At 46.7% G+C, this 9,918-nt stretch overlaps 1 protein-coding gene across 14 annotated transcripts in view; it reads right to left on the minus strand.

Moving 5' to 3' along the window:
* Positions 1-9,918, minus strand: part of GNG7 (guanine nucleotide binding protein (G protein), gamma 7) — a 60,464-nt gene that overhangs the window by 27,506 nt on the left and 23,040 nt on the right. The window contains exon 1 of one of the 14 annotated variants that reach the window (XM_009334682.1): positions 5,411-5,558. The exons of the other annotated variants lie outside the window; for them this stretch is intronic. The gene's annotated coding sequence lies outside the window, so the exon portion shown is untranslated. Of the gene's footprint in view, positions 1-5,410; positions 5,559-9,918 lie in introns of those variants that run through there. 14 annotated transcript variants of the gene reach the window in all.

Genomic DNA, 9,918 nt, shown 5'->3' on the forward strand with positions numbered 1-9,918 from the left:
AAACTGCCAAAAATACAGCAGAGAGTGCCAGGGACATGCTGCGATAGGGACAAGTGTGATGCTCAGAGCCCCCTCAGCTCCCACTGCAGTCACCTCACAAAGACAGAACCCGCTTTGCCACTCGAAACCCTTATGTTCATCCAATGGTTTTCAAACAGTTATGAATAAAGTTAAAAACAGGAGGAGAAAGTTCACTTCACCCTACACTTATTCATTTTGTAAGAACTGTGCTTACACAGACAGAGCTTTTACCAGACAAGAGCAGAACTGTTCGCAAGGGTGCAACTTTTTGGTGAAATTTCAGTATTACTCAGAAAAGCGTCTTACACATCATCTTGACAGAGCTGGAGTTTACTGTATAAGCTCTCAGTGCCAGCAAAGGCAGGAGGATGTTTTACCAATGGTGTGGGGAAAAGGGAGGAGCTACCACTCAATTTAGTAACTGAACTACGACCTGCAAGTCGACGAGTGGGTAACTGCTAGAGGAAAGGCAACGTGCCTGCTCCAGAGCACCAATACTTCCTATTAAGTAGGAAATACTTGGAGAAGAAGAGGTAAAAGCAACTGCAGAATATGACAATGAGAAGCCAGGTGGATTAGTCACTGAAGACTAATAACACAAATGAATCCCGCGTGTGCGTTCATTCATCCCCTCCTCCGAGGGCTTCGGGATGCTGCAGACGTTACACGCGGAGCGGCTCGACATCAAGTGTGAAATGAGGTAAATCCAATTCTCACAGAGAATGCAATCGCTCTGACAGCGCGTAAATCCTGTGGACCGGAGCTGGAAATACCAGGGGAAATGACTGGGTCATGAGAAAGTGAATTCAACGCCACCGCAGAAGACAGCGACAAACTTTTGCCAAGCTCCTTACCAGGCTGTTGATCTGGGGCAACAGCTAGACTCATGCAAAGGAAAGATTGGCTTGTTTTTACTTATTGAAGTGGAAGGAAATGCTTCCATAAATAGGAACTACAGGAATCAGTACTGATGACATTTGCACTGACCTCATTCGTCCTCAAGAGATGTAAACACTGAATTTCACTCTTGACTGACGGACAAAACAAGCCCTGAACATCCCTCTGAGTTTGTAGGGGAAGGAAAGTGGTTGTTTTTTGGGGGTTTTTTGTAACTAGAATAGAAAGAGGAAAAATGACCAAATTCCTGAAAAAATGAACATTCACCTAGTAAAGTCTGGTTTTAAACACTGGTTTGAGCCCAGCTTGCTTTCCAATCACCTATTCACCTCCCAAACGCCCTCAAGGTCCCCAATACAGGAACTGACTTTACAGCGACTGCAGGGCACCAGGTCAAGGATCACAGGCAAGAGCAGCCTGTTGCTAACTTTCTCCTACTCTTCAGCAAGCGAGTTGTTTTGCTATAGTGTCCCACACACTAGCTCCTGGCTTGCTTCTGAGTGAGCCAAAAGAGGAGGGGGGAAAAAAAGAAAAAGAGACAGTTGGGAGCAGGCTGGAGACAGGAGAAGTTACTTGTCCTGAAGATCACCAGGGGTTAAAGGCATCTATGGCTCAAGCACTCTCTATTCAGCAAAGCTTTTAAAAATAACACAAAGTAAAAACCACAATTATCGCTAGCTTGCATGCCCAAAGCCGGTGTTTTTACCAGCCATGGCTTAGACCTGACAATTTTACGTGAATGACAGCAGCAGATCTGCTGCTTGCAAACATGCAAACAATCCTCAGCTTGCGCTCAGAACACTCTGTGTTCATTTACAGGTTTTAAAAAAGGGACTAATTACGCATGCCTCTGCAGTTAGAAGTACGTACGAACCAGCCCAGCTGTAGTATGTCCAGCCTGGGCACAGGAGAACAAAGGCAGTAACTGCAGGACAACAGGGAGTGCTGGGAGAGGGAGAGGAAAGCAGAGAATACTCATTAAACCACTCGGAGAACCGTGACACATCTCATGCTGCCACCCACGCTGGAGGCGAACAAAATAAAACAAACCATTAATGAAAAAACAGCTGATACTATAGTGACCTGACCACAACTTGCAGGGGACAGAGAAGCTGAGCTGCGCTCAAGGCGCCTGCTGCTGGCCACGGCACCTCCAGCTCCTCCACCTCCACCAGCACCAGTTTAATCTCCAAAGCTTTGGTCTCTCATGCCTAGACCTGGCAGACTCGGCTCAACTCAATTTGTCCTACAGATTACTCTACAGTCGAGCCTTGTGAGCACACACACGTGCGCACGCACGTCCTTTGAAGATAAACACTGCTTATACCCAGTGAATCAGCTTAAGTCAGCCCAGCTCTGAGCACTACGGTGGAACAGAGTCTCATTTTCTGAAATGTCAGAGTAGGAGTCTGCAGCTCATTAGTGCCAGCTCCAGTGCTGAAGGATGCAGCGTGGTAGCGTGCCTAGAGGAATTAAGTAAGGTCAGTCCCAAATTTAGGGATTGGCTGAATATTCTGCTAATGTGTCTTAAATGCAGTTTGTTAAAAATAAAGGGTTTATTTTGATACGGCATACGGCACATTGCATCATCTGGAGTGTGCGGCGAGACAGATGGTAAGAGTAAGACAGAGCCTTCCCTTTGCAGCATTTGCTACCATGTTAGGAGCCTCTTCAAATGACTGTTTAATAAGTTTTCCAGGGGTTGTTTGAGGCAAGAGAAATTGAGAAGCAGATCATCTGCGCTCCATTAACTAACATTTTAAAGGAGCTGACAGCACTAAGAACAGGCACACCAGAACAAGAAATCCACTACAAGTCTTACAGTATTTTTGAATTATTGTTGTTAATATTGGATAACTTGCCAACCAGTCGCTAACACTTAGGACAGGACAGCAGGTTCCCGGCTTTGCAGGACTCCTGGAAGTCTCCTCTTGCCCCCCAGTCACTCACTTCATCAACACCAGCCCTAACTGCTCCTCAAAGTCAGTGCATCAAGGGAAACATCATCTTAAAAGCCACTTTGAACCAACGTTGCACACTTCCAACGTCAAATACTTTGGTCCTCAAAGAACATCACCGAAGAACAGCATACCACCAGCTCACTCCCACCAGTATCACATTAAGATTTGGCTGCCAACCTAAAATTGCTGGCAGTTTTACAGCAGCAATGAGAAGACAAAATGCCTGCTCAAATCCACGAGCAATGGACAAGCACAGTGACATTTGGTTCAGAATTGAGTAGAGAAACTGCAATACATGATGTGGCAAAGCCAGCCAGCTTTTAGCTAATGTTCTCCTGGAGTAAATAAACCACAGTCAGGAGACTTACAGAAACTGAAGAAATGTATCTGAAGGCAACATCACCCCAAAGTTAAAGCAATGAACAGCTAAAGCTCCGTGTGAGCCTCTTGGCTCCTATATAGCCTGGAGGTCCAGATAGAGTGTCTGAGATAATTACAAAAAGCTCCACTTCACCACTGGAGCTGCAGAAGCAAGGCCAAGCTCAGCGTGTCGCAGAGCTTCCCGCTGGGGCTTTGGCTCGCCGCTGATGACTGCGGTCCATAAAAGCCAGCGGAGCATCCTGCTGAGCCATCCCCACCGCCCAGGGGAAGGCCCGCAAAGATACCACTGTCTCTTGCAGTTGCTGTGGCCGTACGTTCGCAGCGTTCAGGCAATAAAAGGCCATGCAATGCACTCTCCTTCTAACAGGTTCCCCTCCAAATTAACAAATGTCTTTTCGTGCCAGGAAAGAAGCATCATCAGATTGTGGCAGAGCCAGTTCTGCGTGTACAGGATGCAAAAATTACAGTTCCTTAAGATATCTGGGAAGTGCTGGAGGAGTGCAGAGAGGCTGCTTTAATTGCTTTAACCCGCTGCTGCAATATCTCTGTAGCAGATATTACTTTCTAAGGGTTTTAATCTGAGGTACAGTAGCTGTCCAAAGCTATTCGCAAGTTTATTGTAAACAAGTCCTACTTCTCAGGCCTCTGCTTCAAGCAAGATAAACGGCAGGGCAATTAAGCTACAACTTCTGCGCCAAAACAAGATAAACTAATTTTCTACTGAAGTTCTGCAGATCTATCCCAAACTCCTGGAAGAGCAGCCTGGGGCACGGGCAGAGGAGCGAGCGGGCTGCAGGGTGTGATGCCGCAGTGTTCCAGTGCAACAGCCTTCACCTCTGCTCATGCTTCCAGCCGTCAGCAGACGGAGCGGGGGCTCTTAGGAATTTGGGACCCAGCACTCAAGCACAAACAGGGACAGCCGCAGAAAAGCGGTCACTCTCCATCTGTTCGTCCCGCAATACCCTGGCGCACTCGGGTAAGCCCACGGACACGTTGCTGGTAGTCTTCTCCAGCGAGGGCTGGCTGTAAAAGCTTGGGAGCAGTAGTAAGTGAAGGGCTACCATGAAAGCAGAACTTAAATTAAACCTCTGATGTAGCTTTGCATGGGAAAAGGCAGCCACATGCTGTATTAATTTATATGTGGCACCCAGGCTGCTGGGAGAGTGACTCATCTTTTGCAGAGAAGCCGTTTGTCCAGCGAACTCATTGGATGTTTGGAAGACACCAGTGGTTCACGTTCAGCTCCCATCCGCTCTGCACAGGAGCTGGGTTGCAGCTGAGCAGCTATCTCCATCTTCTGCCCCACTTTCCAGGTACACCAGGCGATCTGAATTCAAAAGCACTGCTGCACTTGAGCAAATACCTCGTGCATGAACCCAAAATGAGTTACAGTTCAAGGCATCTCAGACCACTAGGCCGACTGAAGTTACGGATGGGTTAAGTCTAGAGGAAATCTTGAGTAATTTAACATGTTCCAAAAGTGTCCTGCTGTGTTTACAATTAAAATACCACAGGAAAAAACCACTGTCCACAGAAAGGGGAAGAGATTTGTGATTGTTTCATATGCCTTGAACCCCTTCTGGCCTTGAATCCTTCGGCCAGACACTGCATTCAACAGGTTAATGAGCTGGAGAGCTGATCAAAGGACAGATGTTTATTGCCCCTTTAATTTCTGTTCAAGTCACAAATGCTCACAAATATTTATCTACAGAAGTCATAGCACTAATCCCATCTCCTTCCTAGCTTTTAAGTTTAGCGATCAAAGTTGTACCATTTCTTGAGGACAGTATTTCAATTTCAGTTAGTGGTCTCTTTTAAAGAATAATAAAAAAGTACTTTTCATAGGGGAAATTAAGAGAAAACGGATATGTTCTAGTGAAAATTAAAAGAAACATCAAAGTGAAACCAGGCAGCTTAATTTCACACCATCTATTTGTAAAAAGGATGACTGTAGGCAATCCCCTTTCAACAAATGCCAGAATTAGGATTTCACTTTCCCAGAAAGGCATTTCGGAGGACAGCCTCCTCTACCTCCCCACCCACACAGATACCCCCAGCTTCACATCAGAATATGAGTTTGTGCGGAAACTCCTCTACCTGCCCCCCAACCCTCTTCAAAAACGATCTCAGGAGCGACGAGCAAATCCCACCTGCGTTCCCACCCGTCGGTGGCACAAGGAAAGCGGAGGCTGTGACAACCGAGGCACTTGCTCAGAAGGTGGCCCTGGGAAAGGGCTTTGTTTTGTTTTCCCCTGCCCTTCCACCCTTAGCTGGCCACAGCTGGAAACACACAGCTTTTGAGGTCTGACTTGATTATCGGAGCTAACTTGCATTTCACTGTTAACTATGCGAGCCCTGTACGGGACAAGTGCATCACTGAAATTTCACCTGATAAATAAATGAGGTTAAAATCCGGCGTATGGTGTGGTAAACATTTCCTAACTTTTTTTAGCCAAAAAAGAGTGTGACTGAGCTCCTTTAACAGTCAACACTGGCTGTTTCCACCTGTCCGGGTGCCAGGGGCGTAGTTTGCTGCCAGGGGACATGCGGTACCTTTGCTGGACAGCTGCACCAGGATGACAGGCCACTGCTGTAATGGGGTATATTAAAATCCAGTGCTATGAGTCAGACAAGCACGTGCAGGATGTCTTCAACAACAAACCGCCCCCGGGCGCTGCAAGCATGCAAAGATGTTTTGAGCATCAAACCCAAGGCATTAGAGGTGCATTGGGGGCACGCTGCTCCTCGAGCTCAGGGGAACTGAGCTCTCTGCAGAGAGTCTTCCAATGTGTTTGTCAGAGACGTTCATTTTCCCTCCTCTGCTTCCAAAGAAGTAAAAATTAGATTTCTTCAGAAGCAAAAGGCCAAACTTCCCCACATGAGGGCAGTAATTAGGACCTTATTAGAAATGCCTTCTGAGATGACCGTTCTCTCCTTCCCCCTCTCGGTGCATGCTGATCCTGGGGAGTTGTTTGTCTCCACTCTCCATTTGTCATCCTCACTCAAAGAGCACATGAGTCAGACTGTGCACCACAGATGCTGCCGATAAAAGCACGCTCCATTTGGGAATATTAGCAACCCTGCAGAACAAAGACAGCTAAAAAAATAAATCCCCATCCACTGACTCCCAATCAACTCTGCCAGTAAGTGCCTGGTAAATGTCACTGGCTTTACGCTTTGTATAAACATCAATCTTTGGATGGTCCAGATTAACTCCTCAACTCCTGCAAGATCGGAAGCACACACCTTAGAAAAGGGCAGCAACCAAGGTGCACCTTCAGCGTGGAACAACCAGCGCCTGTCCCAGGGGTGCTCACTGTAGTTCTGTCCCAACAAATACCACAAAGAGGGAAAAGGAGATATGTAACTTATTTCTGCACAGCAATATTACATAGGCTGGATTTTTGCTGTGTATAATTTTCCAGAGCAGCAAAAGTGAAGCAGTTAATATTCACACGGACCAGTCATAGCAGAGAGCTCAAGCCCTGGCCAGCTGGAAGCTCGACCCCAGAGACCAGCAGCTTTGCTTTGGAAAAGGGATCCGACGAGCTTACGTAAAACAGCACTGACTGTAGGTGCTCTCACCACTGGTTTGGAATCAGTTTACCATAACAGAGTTAAACTAGATAAAAGGAAACACTTCAGTGCATGTAAATAATCCCACTAAATAAATAAAACTATGCATGATTAAAAAGCCATCAGCTTCAGTGCTGATAAACCTCGGCAGGCCCTGACTGCACTGTCGCCGTCTCACCGCAGCTCTCAGCAGCTCTTAATGCTCCTTTCAGGCACATCTGGAGAACTATCCTATTATCTATCAAAAAAAAAAAATCCAGAAAAAACACAGTGACCCAGTTTGAAGTGTACAACTTGTCTATTTTCGATAGAGCACAGAGCCAGCTGCAATGCAGACTGTCCTGACCAGAGGCAGAACAGAAGTCCTCCTCCATCGGCACACAGCGCCGGGCTCTGGGCAACAACCTGCTCCTTCTGCATCAGCCTGTTCTGCTTGTGCCAAATTGTTCTTCGTAACACTCACAAACTGGTTCTGCAGAATCCTACAATTAGAACAGCACCACGTACACAAATGCCACAGATTAAGGATCAAGAGCTCCTCCGCTCACAAGAGGAGCTTCTGAATCTTCCAGATTCAGATTAATTTGCATGTAGTGCGTTTTGAAGCCGTGAACTTAAATGAAGGCATGGAGGAGTTTCCAACAAAAACGGTTAGCCCTCTATACGTACAGGCTCTGTAGTGCCCAGGCTGCATCAGCCTGAAGGTCCATTGTGCAGAGCTGCTCGAGCTGGATAGCAGCCAGCAGGAGAGGAAGGAAAATGTGCAAGAAACCGGGCAGTCCAGCTGGGCCGTAGCTACTGGTTTTATGATTTCTAAAGCTCCAGGACTTAAAATGATTTGAGGCTTTTCCCTTATCATCACTGTATCTCATCTGTTCCTTCCAACACAGGGAACCAGTTGTACAGCACTCACTGTGCGCCAACAGCTGGACAACACTCATCTGGAATATTAACCTGTACTGGAGGTCTGAGAGTGCCGAAAAGGCCAAGATAACTGAGAAACTGCTGGAAGACACTAGAGGCAACACCACCACCACCACAGAAAAGCAGTGAATTGCAGATCTTCCTTTACCCACCTGCACTCCTAGCTACACCTTCCTTCCCCATCTGCTCTACTACAGCATCTCCTCGGCCTCTGACTGCAAGCAACGGGAGCTGCTACTGCTAACGTCGGGTGTTGCAGTCGCATTGACTGCATCCGAGATCAGGGTTCGCGCTGCCTCTAGCACAGCGTCACGACAGGGGAGTGCAGACAGCAGGCTGCCTGCGGATGAGATCTGCTGCCCGAGCAGGAAAGGGGCAGGAGAAGAAAGGAAAGATCAATTCTAAAGGAGCACTTTTCTAATTAACAAAAACTCGCCAGCAGATCTCACAAGTTTGACATACAATCTCTCTCCATCAGTATCTGAACAAAATATTTATCCTACTGATATTAATTTAACAGTGTAAAGGACTTGAAATCAACTTGCACTTTCTAAATCTTCTGCAGCTCCAGGTCAGTGGAGGTGGACGCAGCAAGCAGCCAGGTGCCAGCATCGCTAGGTGTGTCAGGCACACGGTGCTGCCGTATAAAGAAAACGGAATCTAGTCTGTTCAAAAGGGGAACGTCAAGCACATCCAGGTAACCAGCAGAAGCATCTGTGCTGCCTCCAGACGTCCTTTACCCAGACAGCAACCTTGGGTTCTGCGCAGCCTCCACGTGAACCTCTAACAACTGCTGAAACACAAGCGCTGTCCTGGTAAAAGGTATTAAAAGCTTATCTTTTAGACATAACATGATTAATTGTTATTATTTTTAAGATTTAGGTATACTGGAAAGGGAACAATGAATAAAATAGACATAAACTAGTCTTTACGTGATTTAAGCCTTAAACATACAGAAGAAGGTGCATTTGTAAGAGACTAAGCACGCCACTTGGACTTTGGCTCATTGTAGCAGCAAGAGAAATGCAGTCTGTTACTTCCTCCGGGCTCAGCCTAACACTGCCACTGAACAGCTACCGCCTGACAAACGGCCCCGTGGTCACCCCGATAAACAGAAGCTCCCCGTGGTCATCAGTGTGTGCTGCTGTCGTCGTCAGACCGCTGGACTAAGGTTCTACGGCTTCTATTCGGGGAAATACAGCACTACCTGGGAATCAGCATCAGCCATGAGGCAGATTCAACAGCAGCAGGTACAGCAAAAAAATAAAAGCTTTTTTTTCAAAGGCAAGTGAGTTTGGCAGGAGGCCAGCGTAGCGACAGCTTCCTCCAACATCAAAGATTAGTACATCGCAGGTCTGCACCGAGAACACGTTTGTCATCTCTCCAGGTCTATTACAGCCCTGGTGAGGTGAGATACACTAAACATGTCCATGAACTCGAGCAGAATAAACTCACCATCAGCACAGCCATGTGGTTAGTCTTCACTGTGCTGCAACTTTGTCTTGTAGGGACAAAATGTAATCTGTTGGACTCACTTCCTCTGTGGAGGATAGCTCGTGTCTACCCTCTGGCTATTTTCACCCTGTATTGATGAACGCAAACAACTCTTAATTAAAAGCACTGGAGTTAAGTTTTCGTCACATTTTAAGAGGCAAAGCCAGGAACGTAGCACGCTTGCGTCATACAGCAGGTTTTACAGCATCGTACCACCAGAAGTAACCCCACAGTTCTCCTAATTTTCCTTTCCAAATAATATTTATGGTAAAAGTATCAGCTGCTTTGGGCTTGTTTGGCTAGCTGGACCCTTGGTTCAAGATTAGGTCGAACACACGGGAGCCTTTCGGTTACTTTCCTTCACCTGAAGTTTGGTATCACTTCTGTGCCTGCTTATGTAGGACACCCTTTCTTGCACAACAGCTTCGAGTCTTGAGAATCCGAGTTGTGCTGGATGTTTGTGGATCCCACCACCAGCTGTCACCTCCTTAGGAACGCAAAAACAACCCACAACAAATTTGCAGTTAGAGAACAAGTCTTTAAATCAGACACTTGCAAAAGCATGCAGAGCTACGATCCTGCAGAAATGTTAGAAGTGGGCTCTCGATGGCAAGGTAATTATAGATTTATCTTAATGGCACATTAAACCCAACAACTTCTTTTG

This window comes from Pygoscelis adeliae, unplaced genomic scaffold (assembly GCF_000699105.1).
Source record: "Pygoscelis adeliae isolate BGI_AS28 unplaced genomic scaffold, ASM69910v1 Scaffold850, whole genome shotgun sequence".
Lineage (NCBI taxonomy): Eukaryota > Metazoa > Chordata > Aves > Sphenisciformes > Spheniscidae > Pygoscelis > Pygoscelis adeliae.